The 17,474-nt window shown below is 38.6% G+C and overlaps 1 long non-coding RNA gene across 2 annotated transcripts; it reads right to left on the reverse strand.

Annotated features, from left to right (window-relative positions):
- Positions 1-4,361: 4,361 nt before the first annotated feature.
- On the reverse strand, positions 4,362-16,779 carry LOC137180512 (uncharacterized). 2 transcript variants are annotated; one of them, XR_010927982.1, is made up of 3 exons: positions 16,437-16,779; positions 15,612-15,687; positions 4,362-4,577 (listed from the first exon to the last, which is right to left on the reverse strand). It is a non-coding gene; the product is annotated as an uncharacterized lncRNA (long non-coding RNA). The 2 variants fall into 2 exon arrangements; XR_010927981.1 differs by having other exon boundaries at positions 15,612-16,779.
- Positions 16,780-17,474: the final 695 nt, after the last annotated feature.

Consider the following 17,474-nt stretch of genomic DNA (forward strand, 5'->3'; position numbering starts at 1 on the left):
CCGCTTTGACTCCGCATAGGTCTTGTATGGAAGAAAAGTACTGCTGCACTGACTCCTGTGGGTTGAAAGGTGTGGTCTGTTGAAACCCTGGTCACAGGTGGTACAACACCTGCCAACACACTACATCACTGCTGCACAGGGTGTCAAAAGAGTATATAATCACCATAGTCGGAAGCGCAAGCAAGATTATTAGTCTTGGTGTAGTTTTACATTTAATATCTCTTCATTTACTTAAAAACTATGTCAAACAAAATAGTCTTAGTCAGTTTTAGAAGTCCCCCATGCTACCTGGTGTGTTTGCAGGTGCCAGTAGGATACAATATCATCTATTCGTCTAAGGAAAGAAAACATTTTTAATAAACCTCTGGTGTTTCTGATGGACCAGCAGATGGCAGTAGTAAAGCTCAGTTTATCCTTTGTCTATGTATAGAAGCTAAACATTTGATTTTTTTTAAATGCACGTGCCTGCTGAGATGCCTGGTGTCTGTAGGCGTGACTCTTTCAGGCCTTAGGTATTGTTTTATAAGTGTTGGTTGATTAAATGAAGAATGAACAAAAATGTGGGCAGACAACAGTATCTGGTGTTGGCAAAAAAAAATCAGAGGGCTTTTGGATTGTACTGGCCACCTGGGTGGATAGCCCACTTATGCCATATGTGGTATAGACATAGCAACAACCTATAAAAGTTTGATTGAGGTGCTCACACCACCTGCTAAGATTCTAAGTATGTTAAAAGTGTAAATGTATAGTTTGCTTTTACAGTGTCTAAAAAAACTGTTCTCATTTCATCTGATACATTTTCTTTATAGGCTTCAGTGTTTTGAGATTAACCCTCAAACAATTTCCCGTTTAAGAGAGTAAGAGACCTGGCCACTTATTTTACATAATTTCACTTCAGGCATGTGTTATCAAAGGAAAAAAATAAGCTTGTCTATTTTCTCCTGGCACGTCTTTGGTAGAGCATCTCCTCCATCCAAGGTCATATCATTTAAGTGGAATCAACAAAATATGAAGTGTAACATTTCAATATGTAGAAGGTTGAGGTCAGTGGTGACAAGATAAAAGGGAAAAAACACAATGCCAGGAAAAGATGCAAGTAAATGAAATCATTACTTTTCCAAAAAAAAAAAAAAGCTAAAATGTATGTTATTTTTCAGATATTGATAGACAGCAAGACTCAGCCAGCTGACCAGTGGCCAGATGGACATTGGAGTATTAGTTTGGATTGACACTTGCTTTGGCTCAAAGCTACAGCCAAGCTCCAACTGTGTTTTGCATTTTCAAATTCAAAATTCAAAATTGACACTTACCTTCTTGCTGGTGACCATCAACTATAAATGCCATCAACAACTCCTCAACATTTCCCTCTCTGACCAGCACTTTTTAATGCTCAAAATCTCTCCCTTTTGCTTCCTAATGTGCTGTATTTGTACATCAGTGGAGGCTGGTCCATAGAGGCAGAGGAGGTTGATCCTCCTCTATTTTTTGAGAGGCAAAAGGGAGATCAAAATATAAAAAAGAATATTTGGTTGTAATAAACCATTACAAATCTCAGTATTATTTATACTATATATATATTTTTCTCTGTTCTTTGGAAAAAATCCATTACTGAAATTCTGTTTAAAATGCTTCAAAAGCGACACCTGCAGGGCGGGAGGAGAAAGAGCAGTGTGTGTGAAGTGGTGGAGGTGGAGTGGGGGACAAAGGAGGACGGGTGCCTGCTGTCCTCCGCAGGGCGGGATCTCTTACATTGGACTCAATATATTTCTTTTTTTTTCATGCTAATCTGTGATTGGCCATGACACGTAAAATGACGCTCCAATCAACAACCAGAATGCAATATTGACATTGAGTTGGTCCAATGATAGTTTCCAGATTTCATCTTCAATTCTCTCCACTGTAAGGCAGAGTAGCAGCAGTGGATAGCTCCTTGCGTTAGCCAACGCAACAGCTGGCTTGTTGTAGCAGCTTGAAGGACTCTTTATACATCCATGGAAGGACTGTTAAGGACTGTTGTTAAGCTAACGGGAGAAATGATCTGGACTGTGAAGCGCAGCAGCAGCAGGACGCTGCCGCGGAGGCTGGAGAGAGAAGCAACCGGAGAAACAACCAGGAGAGTTAGCTTGTTTGTCATTGTTGCTAATGATATCAGACTGGTTAACCAGCAGCCACAAAGTTCTATTAACTAACAAACAAGATGACCAACAGCCACAAATGGATGTTGTGACATGAATACTTCATCTCCATGAAAGAAAGAAGAAGACATCAGATAACATGAGTCAGATACAGCTTCTCTCTCTCTGTCTCTTTGGTCGCTAATTTAATCTCTGATGATTAAATGTCTGTGTGGCTTTTTTGTGTTTTTTATCTCCTTAACAAGAATGCAGCAGAGATCATATAATGTGTTGTGGGTAACGTTAGTTTGCTTGTTGAAGTTACAGTGAGCTGCCTGGACTCACTCATTCATTCGTTTTTAATTGAGTGGTTGTTCAGTCACCTGTTGATGTGTGATTAGTGAATGAGTGCAGGAGGTCTGGCTGCTTGCTTCTAACAGTTTCTTTAGTTCGTTTTTAAGCTAGGTCATATATTGAGTAATAAGCTTAAAGTAACTAGAATAACAAGTGTTAACTAGTGGTGTAACTGATTGTAGTTGATCCGTGATCCATACAGATCGACCCCCACGGTTCAGCAGGCATATGAACTGCGGATTAATTGCAAAATTTAATGTCTCATTTAAGACAAAGTAAACAAACTGCTCTAAGTACAAGTCACGGGCAGACAGTGTGTTGCTAACAGGGATTTTGAAGAGCAACGATAAAACCAGCATCTAACAGGTCCGATGTGACATTTGAGTTATTTTTACCTGCTGTTTAATGTGCTGCAGCTGAGCAGCTAATTAGCATCTAGCTGCTAACTGACGTTAGCGGTGAATGTTTGTTATCATCAAGTTTTGATGATGTGGACAGAGGCTGTTTCATTCACTGCTTAAAAGAGGAAGGTTTCATGCCTCATATTGCAATAACTGAGCATTGAATATTTTATATATTTTATTTTACTTTATTTAAACATTGGACATCTTAAATGTTGTTTTCATTTAAGACCATGAGCAAAAGTCCCTTGCTGTTTCTGGCTAAGTGTCTTATAGAATAAATGGAAAACAAAGTTTTATTTGTCTCCCCCTTATTTTCGCTGATCTAATATGATCTGATCCGTGACTCAAATCCATGATACGATCCGAACCGTGAGTTTTGTGTTCATGTTAACACCCCTAGTGTTAACATGTCAGCTTTGTAGACTATATTTTGTATGTCGTGCACATAGATCAGAGTGTGTAAGTCATGTATTTGATACATGCATTAATACTTTCTGATGTGAACCTACACTTTTAGATCTGTGAATGTTTTTAGTGTTCAGTCTTTCTAATATTCAGCACTGATCTGAACCTGTATCACACTATAAGCTTTAAAAATACATAGGAAACACGTGTAAATCATGTGATATGTTGTCTGTTTTTGATGAGAACATAAATTTGTTGTCACAATAGAACAGTACTATAAATTTGAATTTCACTTTGTTGGTAAAATGACACATTTGAACCACTCCATGGCTAAAATGAGCTCTTCTTTGTTTAGAGACAATATGTATATGCTAAATGTCTTTAAAGAAGCAGCCTTTTCACCACTCAGGGGTTTTTGTTTTTGAAAGGAAATTGTTTTATTATCATATAAAATTTCCCCCTACCCCTCGGATTTCATCAGGTGGGACAATGATATAGTTTGATGTGGTTTGTTGTAAGATTCCATGTTGGTTTTCCTCCTGTCCTCCCCAATTTTTTGAGTCACCAGCCGCCACTATTGTACATTTGGCACAAATGATTTGTACTTATAAGAGCATAAATTGCAGGTGCAATCACTTAAAATCTGAAGAGTTTTATTATTTAATACATATTTCTGATTTGATAGTTGCATCTAGGGCTTGCCAACAATTTTACTGGTGATATTTGCTAGTTGAGGCGTTTTCCTTAACAGTTTTGGTATTGGTAGCAAGTTTTCATATGACCATGTCAAAATACCAGTGTTTTATAACGTTTCCTGGAGTAATATTCCTGATATATCCTGGATTTTGTCTTTTAAATCCAGAACAATGTTGAAAACTACTTTGACACCATTTACAATGAAGCACCTCTTTGAATGTAGAAATCTTCTAATACTCATAGACCATTGAAAACCATTAAAACCCATCTACAGCTACTTATTACATCCATTTGTTAGGTCATCTGCTCTCTGTAATTCTTGATGCAGTTTTGACTTTCAATGCTATGTCCCATACCTTTTGCCCTATCATAACATAAGGAGAACACATGCTTCTGTACAGTTTATGAACTCATGGGGGAACATGGGGGAAGAGGAAATAAGGACAAGAGGAGGGACACTGTGAGGAAGAGGAGAGCTGGTATTAAAGGAAAGAGGAAAGGAAGATGTAATAAGTGTGCTAGAGTGGGCTTCAAGTCTTCCACCAGCAGTGAGCAGATGTTGGACCCACAGGCCTTCAACAGCATGGAGCCCCTAAAGCTGGTGCTGTAGTAAACACAACAAATACATTAATACAATACTTGCACATACAGTGTGTGCACAGTTATTAGGCAAATTGTATTCCTCAGGATTGTACACCTAGGATTGCATTGTTGAACAAATACAATGCTCTCAGTCAATCAAAAATGTTATTGAACCTCAAACCTGAATGTTTAACAAAGGAAAAGCGAGTTTTGTCTTTTTCAGGGGAATATATAAGTATGCAAAGTTATAAAATATTCAGTGATCAATATAGCCACCCTTCTTTTCAACATCTGCAGTTTCTTGATCTGTTCATGATCAACTTTCACTGAAGCAGCAACCACAGCTTCCCAAATGCAGAAACTGGCAACAACCGTAGTTCTTAGAACGCCATTTTGAGGGTCTTTTTTAGCTCCTATTTCAGGGTAGGTACCAGCACAAGAGGAACCTTGAGTGACGTAAGTGTATGGTGATTGGTCCAGATGTAAGTGTATGTTGATTAGGCAAACACATGAGCACCGTCCCATTCAGCACCGGCAACCGCCATTTTAAAAAACCTCAATGGTTTAGCTGTTTCAAGAGTGTTGCATCCATCATTTTACAATTTTTTACTTTTCATTGTCAGTTAAATCTCTTTTTTGGCCCATTTTACCAGAGGCAATGAATGCTTAATAATCATGCATACATTAATATAAGGTGTTAATCACTTTAAAACACACCCTCCCTCATTACACAAATACAGTACATATCACCTGAAAATGATTAAATCCAATAAGCATTCAAGTTTATATGGTTTGGAATTTGGAAATGTGCCTAGAAATAATGATAAGGTCACAATACTCACATGCTTAACAATTGTGCATGCAGTGTATGTGTGTACATGCACACACTCTGGAGCACTGAACCATTTCTATCCAACTATTGTTTAATAAGGTCATGGAGTTGGGTGAATGAGCAGTGAAGTGATAAAAGTGGCAATTTCATTCATACACAGTTTAGGTGAAGTGTATATCATTTTGTTTGCACAAAAATAGCATTTTAATGAGTGTGTTGCTCCTTGTCCACTAGCCGTGATGGGAGTGAATATGATTCTGGATCATGATGAAACTGCAGTGCTAGTAATGACATTCTGCATTAATTGTTAAGTAAAATTAGTTTATGTATTGAGCAACGATACAGTACATGACATACTGTAAAACAATCTAGCCATTTTCCTATAAAATCCAATCCTGTGGGACACAATGAGGTTCTCACTTCTCTTGTTGATGACCTCATTTGTTTATCTTATGTCTCAGAATCAATAATTTATTGACGGTAAAATGCTACATGAGGTTTAAATAAAATTGTTAAAAAATAAAAGATTGCAATGTCAGACGTAAAGTAAAGCAGCAATTTCGACTTGTACCTCAATGTCCATGAGAGCATAATGACAAAAGTTGACATGAACACACATACACACACACGTGAATGACAGCAGGGGCACTGGGTCGATGAACATGTGGCAGAAGATGAGAGACCACAGAGTATATGATAAACATTAGAAGCTTAGCACAGCAGATCTGTCAGCCATTAATCAATCTGTAGATATCATGGTGATATGTTTGTGAGGCTATTTGTGTGTGTGTGTTAGTTTTGGAGGTGCATGTTAATGTGTACACACAAATGTTTGTATGTGTATGTTTCAATATATTTTAGAGACTTTGCTCCTTTTACTCACTCTTTCAAGGCTTGAATAGAAACACATCTGAGAGGTCTTACAGTCTTTGTACTCATATACTAGTCGAGTGATCCTTGTGTGAGAAGCACTACTGTGTGGAAATTTAAATCTTCAAAAGGAAGGTCAACAATGCCATTAGGTCAACAGGTCACACAGTTCGATCATTGCTCTGTATCGGCTGTTTTTTTTTGTAGCTCTGGCTATTGTCTGGCTACGCTAGCTCATTACAGACACAGCTGACAAGGTGATTTATATTCATAAAGGGAATGATGACTACAATAGCTCGGTGTGGTTGGTTTGTATTTATTGTATTATCAACATCTTAAAGTCCAATCCAGTCAAGTTTATGTCCTAATATCATCTACAATAACTCAAGGGGCCTTAAAAACCTACAACAAGGTCACCCACTCTGCTTTCCAAGAAGACAAGGAAATCTCTGCAGAAAAAACATCGTATGTAAGGGAAAAATGGAAGAAACCTCAAGGAAAGCACTTTTATTTCATTTGTAAAAGATGTCACAGGACAACAAGACTAAGAGCCAGGTTAGCAGAACTGTAAAACTGTACTTCCCGGTGATTCACTCTAAAAACAGACTTGCAACAACATGGGGGACCACATTGGTGTTTTTTTAAGTACCCGTGAGTTGTAAGGGCATCAACTTTTTTATCTTCCATCACAACGATCACAAGGTCAACAGTAAAATATGACGTTCATCATGTGACAAAGTACTCTACCAGGAATGAGCAAGCGGCCTTCCAGCAAAAGTTGAGCCTAGTTCAAGTTTTTCGCTGGACAGCTGGAGCCTGGTGTGTTGACACCCCTGCCACGCCCACAGAGCGCTCTCATTCAAATGCATGAGAGGGCTTTTCACACAGGGCTCAAGTCTGTCTGAAGGCCTTAGGCGATGCAATGCTTTGAGCTAAATGCTAATGTCAGCATGCTCACATGTTCACAATGAGAATGCTAACATGCCAATGTTTACCAGGTATAATGTTTACCATGTTTATTAGAATCTCTTAACATGCAAGCATGCTAACATTAGCTATTTAGCACAAAACACTATAGCTGAGGCTGAGGAGAATTTTATTGATTCTGCATATATTTGGTCATAAACTAAATTAGACATAATTAAAATTTTCACCAGATGATGGTGCAAGATGAACAGTGAGGGGATCACCACAGTCACAATTTATCATGAGGGGGACATGAATGTCTGTAGCATATTTCATGGCAATCCATCCAATACTGTCAAAGACATTTCAGTCTGAACCAAAAATGTCAAGCTGCTGGCGGAGCTGGAGGAAAAGACAAGGCATCACTAAAGTCATTAGGATTAATAATCTGGGGACTATTAAATGTGTGTATAAAATTTTGTGCCAATCCAGTAGATTTTCTAGCTATTTCACAGTATAAGTGAAAATTTTGATTTGTTAGTGGTGCTAGAGGAAAATTCAGGCAAACATACATACATATCATCCGTGCACCATGGATATCTGTACACAATTTCATGGCAATCCAATGAACATTAGTTGATATATTTCTGGACCGATGGCATGGACCAACCAAGGTGGTGGTGTGGCAGAAAATGGAAGAAACCTCAGTTCAAAGAGAGACATTCCCTTCTGTACAGCGGTAGGAACCATAAGTAGTTAAAAGGAAATTCAGGAAAATTAACATAAAATTTTAACAGAACCCAAAAATTGCATGTTGTGTGGGATTATACTAGAGGTTCATTTATTCTCATTTCAACATCTATTCAACCCATATACAGGACACAGTCAAATAACCCATTTCCTTCTTATTTTCATTCATTTTAATCTAGTCAGAAGGATATACAGGATGACTACTGGTATTCAGCCCAATAGCCTGAATTCAGGGTATCACTACTAAGCCCAGCAGTCTGCTGCCCCTGACCTGATGAGCTGAGACGGCTGTCTGTCCAGATGAGAACTTGGATGCTTTGAGTTGGATTTGTTCTGATGACAGTGCAATCCCCAGATTGTCAACTTATGCCAGGATGAGGGACGAGGGACTGTGTGTGCATATACAGTACAGTTTGTGTGGTTTGTGTCTCCTCTTGTGTGCATGTGTGACTTTATATGACCTGAAAGTAGAAAAACTTGTAGACAGAGTTTAAAAGTTGTTTTTTTTTTAAGAAACAAGAGTTAAAACTAGAGGGGGGGTAATAGGTAAATAACAAAAGCAGCTAATCGCCTATTTGTGCAAAATCAATTTAATTCAAAATATTTCATTATTACATATAGAGTTTATGGAAATTAATTAAAAAGGCATGATTGAATTCCTCATTCTCTTAGTGGCTTAGCTCATGATAGATAAATTACTGGATACTATTTTCATATTAACAATGCACAAATCCAGTTTGTAATGTTTCTCTACGTTTTTGTGTACTTCATGACTGTAAGCTTCTGTGAGCCATAAATAATAAAGATAAAATCTAGCATCTTGGGAGCTGGCAAAAGCACAGCAGTAAGCTGACAAACCAATCTGCATACCTTGAGGCTTATTGCTAGAAGCAAATTTTTAAAAATGAACCAATAATATACTCCTCTTAAACTGAATTACGTTATCTTTCTCTGCCCTTTCCTCCACCTATACAGTTTTATCTACTAGTGCACTGACGAGATTTTTAGAGGTGCAGCCATGAACAAATGAAACATCAAGGAATTGTCTGTCAAGACTGGTTTGAGTTAAACAGCAGCTGCAATTCCTATTGTTAAGTGCTGTAACCTGAAGCAGAATCTAATCTTATCAATATGCAGACCACTTGTCTTTTCTTTTTTTTCTGTTGCAACACTGTTTTCCAATAAATCGGCCATTGTCGCTTGGCCTTGAGAGCCTCTTCTCAGTCAAACAGATCAACTCCTCCATATTGTCCTTTGACATACAGAGGCACTATCCGTACAAAGTGATCCTCAATCAAAGGCTGAGATACCCTTGCAGATCTGAGGGTTAAGAGTGCATGTGTGTATGTGTGCATGAGAATGAAGGGTAATTGAGGCGCTTCATCTCTGAGTTTTGATAAGGGGACTAATGGTGCATGTGGTTGCTGTGGAAACCTTTGTTTGAACATAACAGTACAAGGATCTTCATTCCACAACACACATACAGTATATTCTCTCTCTCTCTCTCTCTCTCTCTCTCTCTCTCTCTCTCTGTCATATGAAAGCGTACTTCTTGCATCAGTGATTTGAAAAGAGGCAGAAGATACATAATGAAGAGTCCTTGGATACTAGAGCAAACAGTCAGCTTTTTAATCCTTTTCCTGCCTGAGGGTTGAATATCTGCCAATACATAGTAGTGTCAGGGTGTTTGAGTTTGGCCAAATCTCAGGAGGATGTTGAACAAATGCAAAAAAAAAAAGGCTGCAGTTCATCAAAACACACACTTACATGGATGTTGGGACCACCACCCCCCCAACACACACACACACACACACACACACACACACACACACACACATAACCACAACCATCTTCCCAGGTGACCAACATTCATGCTGAGAGCGTGATGGTAAATTGTTAATATTGTGAGGTGCATTGCGGCTTATACATTTGAATGGTTCTTAAATTACATTTTAAATTTAGATGAGCTGTTTCAGTTAGCTGACAAATGTGTTGTCCTGTTCACAGAGGGAAGGCTTGAGGCACCTAGTACCTCCATAGGCCATTCAGGAAGGCCAAGGCAGCCAATCAAATGGCACAACGCCTCATTTTTGCTCACCACACCCATGCCAGGTTTTGATAATCAAACATCCTGTGTGTGTGTGTGTGTGTGTGTGTGTGTGTGTGTGTGTGTGTGTGTGTGTGTTATGTTAAGTTTTTGGGCTGTGGAAATTAATTAACAGTCTTTCAATCAGGCACATCCATTATAGCAGGTAATCATGCTAGCAGAACTTTAATCAAATTGAATGTTTGATGATGCTTCTGCAATTTCTTCTGTAAACTCCGACATTTACACAGCCCCTTCTCACACAAAATACGTATTGGTTATTGTCAATAGTCTACTGTACCAACCCAGCTCACCCACTGACTCTATGTAAATATCTATGATCTATGCAAATAATGCAGGTACATGCACAATGGTGATATGAGCCTGTAAATGTTTGCACCCAATATTCAACCCACATATTTAACCAGCACTGCGCCTCAAACTACTGAGCTAAACACTTTGTTTCAGGAGCTTGGTGTAGGTGCTACAAACAGAGTAAATAACATACAATATGTATATATATAATATAATAATAATAATGTGTGTGTATATATATATATATATATATATATATATATATATATATATATATATATAAATAAATAAAGGAAAAACCAGTACAGGTCTGAATGCTTGATCACCTTTATATATATATCTTATTAGGTAAGACTTCAGATTACTATGCCATACAAATATGTGAATTATCCTGCCACTTGCCTCATGAAGTTTATTCTTTTTGATGTCATTTTTCGTGTGCATTGATATTTTAAGCATAGCTTCACAATTTTTTGGAATTAGGATCATATTCTTGGAATTTGGGTTCAGTCTTTGGAAGCCACCTATTTTCTGGTTTAATTAATGTACCTATAGTTGTGGGTAGGCTGAGCAGTTGGAGTGCAGCAGGCTTTAGAGAGTAAATACCTGAAGTGCGGTGCGTTTCTGACATAGTGTAAGTAGTTTCTGGTTTGTTCTGCTTTGCAGTGTTTAATTAGCACCTGTGTAGGGAATATTGTCGATCTTATCTGACCTATACCGTGCTGTGCAAATATGTTAATTATCCTGCCGTTTGCCTGACATAATTTCCTCCTTTTTCATGTCTTTCTTCATGTGTGTTGCTATTTGAAGCATACCACAATTTTTTAGGGTTAGGAGGGTATTCTTGGAATTTGGGTTCAGTCTTTGGAATATGGAATATGATCAGGGTTAGGATCGTATTCCTGGAATTGGATTCAGTCTTTGGAATATGCCCAGAGACTCATTTTGGGGCAATTGTATTTTTCCATGGAGGAATACTTAATCACTTCCAAACTGAACTGCAGTTTAGAGAATCAGATGCACCCAACCCTAGCCCTTGTGTTTTTTTACGAAGATGGAACGGGTCCTCAATCACAGCGACAGAGATGGAGCTCCAAACACGAGTCAAGCACTGCTTTCCCAAGGCCCAGTTATTGCACGCTGACTCTGATCTCCAGAGTGGGAAACTCAGACACCTCTGAAGATGTGAAGGAGGTCCACCATTCCATCTTCCGTTACTGAACTGGTGACATGAGGTCATACAAGAGGATCAAAGCCTACGATTCAATGTGAACTGTGACTTCATCTGTGAGGTCACAGAAAGGGCTAATACCTTAGAACTATGACATCATCAGTGAGTTGAAACAGGCTTATCCACATCCTGTCATTATCTCATAGATGATGTAATAAGTTCAGTCAGATCTTGGGGACATCGTAGCTGAGATCGAAAATGATCTCCATTAATTAATCAATGGGCAAAATGTGGTTGAAGAGTGAAGGTTGATTGGACATCTACATGACAGATAATAATGATAATAAATTTAAATATGATGTTAGAAAGGCTGGAATTGTAATTGGACTGTGGAAATAGGAAGTTCAGAATTCATTGATCTATACAAGTTCTGATATTAGTTGGGTACAAATTGTGTCACATGATTCCCAGATATGCTGCAGCCACCCATTGGCTGGTTTAAATACTGTACCCACAGTAGTGGGTAGGCTGAGCAGCGGTATGGTGCGTTTCTGACATAGTGTAAGTTGTTTCTGGTTTGTTCTTCTTTGGCGTGTTTAATTAGCACCTATGTAGGGAATATTGTCCATCTTATCTAACCTACACTTGAGATTACTGTGCTGTGCAAATATGTAAATTATCTTGCCTGACATAATTTCCTCCTTTTTCATGTCTTTCTTCATGTGTGTTGCTATTTGAAGCATACCACAATTTTTTAGGGTTAGGAGGGTATTCTTGGAATTTAGGTTCAGTCTCTGGAATATGGAATATGATCAGGGTTAGGATCGTATTCCTGGAATTGGATTCAGTCTTTGGAATAAGCCCAGAGACTCATTTTTGGGGTAACTGTATTTTTCCATGGCGGAATACTTGATCACTTCCAAATTGTCATTGTTCTAAAGTATTAGCCCTTTCTGTGACCTCACTGATGATGTCTCAGTTTGGATATTATTACAGGCTAAAGCTTGGTTTGTGATCTCACAGATGATACTCTTCGATACTCTTGTATGACCTCATGTCACCAGTTCAGTAACAGAAGATGGAATGGTGGACCTCCTTCACATCTTCAGAGGTGACTGAGTTGAGCCGCTGAAGTATCGCCAGAGAGTTTCCCACTCTGGAGATCAGAGTCAGCGTGCAATAACTGGGCCTTGGGAAAGCAGTGCTTGACTCGTGTTTGGAGCTCCATCTCTGTCGCTGTGATTGAGGACCCGTTCCATCTTCGTAAAAAAACACAAGGGCTAGGGTTGGGTGCATCTGATTCTCTAAACTGCAGTTCAGTTTGGAAGTGATTAAGTATTCCTCCATGGAAAAATACAATTGCCCCAAAATGAGTCTCTGGGCATATTCCAAAGACTGAACCCAAATTCCAAGAATACCCTCCTAACCCTAAAAAATTGTGGTATGCTTCAAATAGCAACACACATGAAGAAAGACATGAAAAAGGAGGAAATTATGTCAGGCAAACGGCAGGATAATTCTCATATTTGCACAACATAGTAATCTCAAGTGTAGGTTAGGTAAGATGGACTAATATGTAGAGGCATTCCTTGACTGCTTATATAGATTACAACAGCACTGGGACTTTTATGTATACATGTATCACTCTGCTTTACAGGTTTTTTACTTATTTATCTTAGATTGTAATAAACTTTGCACCGCAAAGATGAACATATTTCCACAAATAACATTTGAGTTAAATTGTAAATGGTTGTCAGATGAGGATGAAGGGAAGGAAAGAAACTTGGATACTTAAGTGCAAACTTCCAGGTTTGCTCATATGACATCAGCTGGCCTTGACAAACTAGAGAAGAGCAAGCTAACAAAAGACACACTGAAGCTAGCAGTGTAAGGCAAACAACATGGGCTTTGAACAGTTTTCAGACTTGACTAAGTCTTAAAAATATAAATACTGACATTCAGTCTGTTAAGAAGACCAAGCTGAATACAGTCTTGAGGCCATTTCATGGATCTATCTGGATAACTAAAGGGGAGCTCTACAGTATCAGCAGCTACCTTGGGCTTGGTTTAAATTATTATATCAATGAGCTTCCGATTAGCTGTTCATGGAATTTATTGCAGGACCCAGATTTCATATCAGCTGATAATGTTTTCAAAGGTGTTGTAAAAGAGATTAGAAGTGCCAGGAAAGACATAACAATACACCACCCCCCGATTTCACCCGGTGACCAGCACATCTTAAAATATTCTGCAACACTAAGTCCAGACGATCCAAAAGATTTACTGAACAAGGTCTGGTACAATATTCAATTACACTTTGGACGCAGGGGCAAAGAGGGGAATCAGGATCTCTAACCTGACTCCTAAAACATGACGAGAATGGAGCAAAGTATTTCACCATTCAACGAAGAAAGAAAAAAATCATAAAGACCCACTGGAGAGAGACAGAGAGAAAATCAGAGGGGTGCTACGTTTGAGGAGCGAGAAAATCCCCTCTGCCCAGTAGCGTCTCTCGAAAAATTCCTGAGCAAAATTCTGCCTGGTGCAAAAGCCCTCTATTTGCAGCCCAGGAGGGTAACAGTTCCAACAGACAGCTTCTGGTATACCGCCATTCCCCTGGGAGTTAACCAGCTGTCACAGATGTTACCCAGGATGTGCAAAGAGGCAGGGACACACACATCTTACACCAACCACAGCCTGAGAGCCACTGCCATACAGAAACTGTCTAATGCGGGACTTGAGGCGAGGGAGATCATGGCAGCGAGTGGGCATAGGTGAGATGCTTTATATAAACATACAGAGACTAGATGTGAATTGTGATAAATGTATGTGATACAAAGTAGCGGCAAGCTAGTGCACAGGAAAATGTTCGTGTTGTTTGGCAACAGTCCAGTCATGGAATTATTTGTATTGGAGGAGTGATGTAAATGATTAAATAAATAAATAAATCATTAACTGCTGTCACTTATTACTGTTAACTAATAAATGGCACTTGTAGAATTGTTGTATGAAAGCAATATCACACTCGAGGTCATGCTGTTGTACTGAACATCAGCATGGCTCTGATTATCTTCGACACTCGGCCTGCGGCCTACGACACACAGCTGATATTCAGTACGACAGCACTCCCTCTTGTGTGATATTGCTGATCATATATATATATATATATATATATGACAGCTCTCATCATTCCATGTAAAAATTATTTTTTATTATTTCTTTTATAATATATGTTTTATCTAACTTCCAATGTACGTTTAATTAAAGTCTAACTGAAGTCACATTTAGTCAACCCTTTTTGCAGTGAAAAATTATGTCAAAATGTTTCTCTAAATGTATTGTTAATAGTTTTGTATTATTAGAATAAAGAAAAACATTGGGAATGCTCCTTTTTGTCCCAGCAGGGGGCTTGTTTTATTGCCATTAGCTTGCAGGCTACCAGTACACCATAAGAAACGGAGACAACGGTGAATGTTTGTCTGGTAGTTTATTCAACAACCTAAAGGTGCAGGACAAGACGTGTTCATGTTTGTAAGTTAGATAAGGAGATATATAAGGAGACTTTAGCAGGAATGTGGGTTGTTGTTTAGAGTTTGTAGCAGGATGCTATCAGGCTTAGTTTGACTGTCTGCTCTGCCGATGATTGATCGATCCAAGATTTGATTTGCTGTATTGAAATAAGAACTCCAGCTACGTAAACAGATAGCAGAAAGGCATTTAATTGAAATAATGTAAAACTAGCGGGCACAGTCACCAAACCAAAGAATTTAAAATATAAATTTTTCCCTTTTGGTTTCTGATTTTTTCTCAAAGGAGAGCACAGGAGAAGCGATTTAAAGAGTAGATACGTATGCTGTAGTAGACTAAAATAGGCCATTTAATCTCAGTTGGACTTTAAGACCTACTATGGTAAAATTGTAATAAAAAATAGTTTAAAAGTATAACAGAGAAAAAACAAACCTTTAAAATGTGACTTTGTCAATCTTACACTCGAACACTCCTCACAACACATCATCAATGTAATATAAGATTTATTCACAAGGTGCTGAAGAGTGAAAGAGGCTATGGACCACCCAGAACAACATGAGTGAAAGACAGAAAGACAGACAAAAGAAATAAATCTTACTGGTCAAATTTATCTTGCAAGGTGTCTCTCTGTGCCACGATGTACTGTAGCCATAGCAACTGGCACCCAGCATCTCCTGAAGGGAATGAGAAAAGGATTCATGATTCATATCCAAACAACAACAGCCTGAGAATCCAAATATACTGAGGTAAACTGCCACCCCCAGACAGTCAAGCTGACAGCTGTGAGGAGGAGGGGCCACGCAGAAAACAAATAAACAAAAACAATCACATTCATCCTCCATTCACTTCATCCCAACAGCATCACTTGTGGTCATTGTTTTCTGTTAGCCTCTTGTGATCTCAGCCATGTTGACTCGAACTGACAAACTGCAGGATGGTAAGAAGTAATAACTTTGTCATGCCAGCAGGAAGGAATAAAGTAAGACTGGCAGATTTGCAACTGAGTCAGCTCCTGCTGATACACACCAAGACTCCGATCACTTTCAAATTCATCAGTTGTGGACAAAGATAAATTAAGTGGATATGATGGCAAATTTTATATCAACCAGAGATAATGGTATGTGGACAATCCACAAGAATCACTGTCAGCAAAATTGTGATTCATAGTTTCATGTTCTTGTATGAAAAAAGTGCAAATGCAACATGCAAATGTTCCAGTCCACTTTCAGCACTGCATCTGTGCAACTTTCTATATTCACCCTGAAACCATTATCCAGAAAGAACAGCCTGTACAAAAAAGCCTACCACATTCACTGCCAGTGAAAACATAATAAGCAAGACAGAAATACTTGTGAACCGTATTTAGTGGAGCTGAGAATACAGTCCTGAATCATAATAACCAAGATTGGGATCTCTTCATTACCAAAAGTCCTCCGTTCTTGCACTCACATTGCAATCCAGTCATCGTTGCCACATTTTGCCTGCTCAAGTAAGCGGCAGCAATCAAGGCCCTGCCTGCTGGGCCCACTATAAGGCAGCTGTGCCTCATTACCAATCAGAAGAAAAAGGGAGACAGGGTCCCTGGGAGACACCAGTTTGGACTGCAGTGCTATGTGGAGATGAAACATGGAGGATGCCTATGTGTCTCCTGCTTGTCTTGTGTTTTCTGTGTAACCAACTGCACGTCATTCACACCTTATTTCTTTTGCTTCTCATACATGGCTTTGTTTGTTCTCATTCTTTGCTTTTTTTTGTTTCCAGTTTTGTCTGTTTTCCTGCATCCTTTTCTACTTGGTAATAAAAGATATTAAGATTTTACTATTCAGCATATTTGTATTTTTTTCCTTCCATCACAATTGTTACCAATGAAAACCAAAGAATGTATTTTTTTTTAAGCTAAGACTGTCTGCTATATTGCAGATATGCTCAACACTCCAGTTATTTTCAAAAAACACATTAAAACCAAGTTGCAGTCATATTGCTGCTGTAACTATTCTAACACATCATGGTGAACATGATGGGAATAGAGCCTGGGGTAAACATGCAGGTTCTCATTGGTTTTTTCAATACCTAGTGAATTAAAAATCATGCCTGGGCTAATTCTCCATCACACTTTAAATAACTTCCTAAAAGTAATTATTAAGCACATTTAATTACCTTTTGTCAAAATGCTTCTGACATCCCTTTCATGGTTTATCTTTGTTTCTTGCCTTGCTTATTTATTTATATTTCTCTCTGTATTTTGCAACAGTGCTTTGAAAAGAGCTATTTAAGATAGACGGAGCAGCTTACGTGCTGTGGATGTTTATTCGACATGTCCACTCTTCAGTCCGGTGCAGTGAACCCAACAAAATGAGAGCGTATATGTTTTACTGACAGTTGGGGTCTGGGATTTGTGCACATGAGCTACATAAGCAACAACAATAGCAACAAACAAACCAAATAAATGTTGAAGGAAAGT

This window comes from Thunnus thynnus, chromosome 3 (genome assembly GCF_963924715.1).
Source record: "Thunnus thynnus chromosome 3, fThuThy2.1, whole genome shotgun sequence".
In the NCBI taxonomy this organism is placed as follows: Eukaryota; Metazoa; Chordata; class Actinopteri; order Scombriformes; family Scombridae; genus Thunnus; species Thunnus thynnus.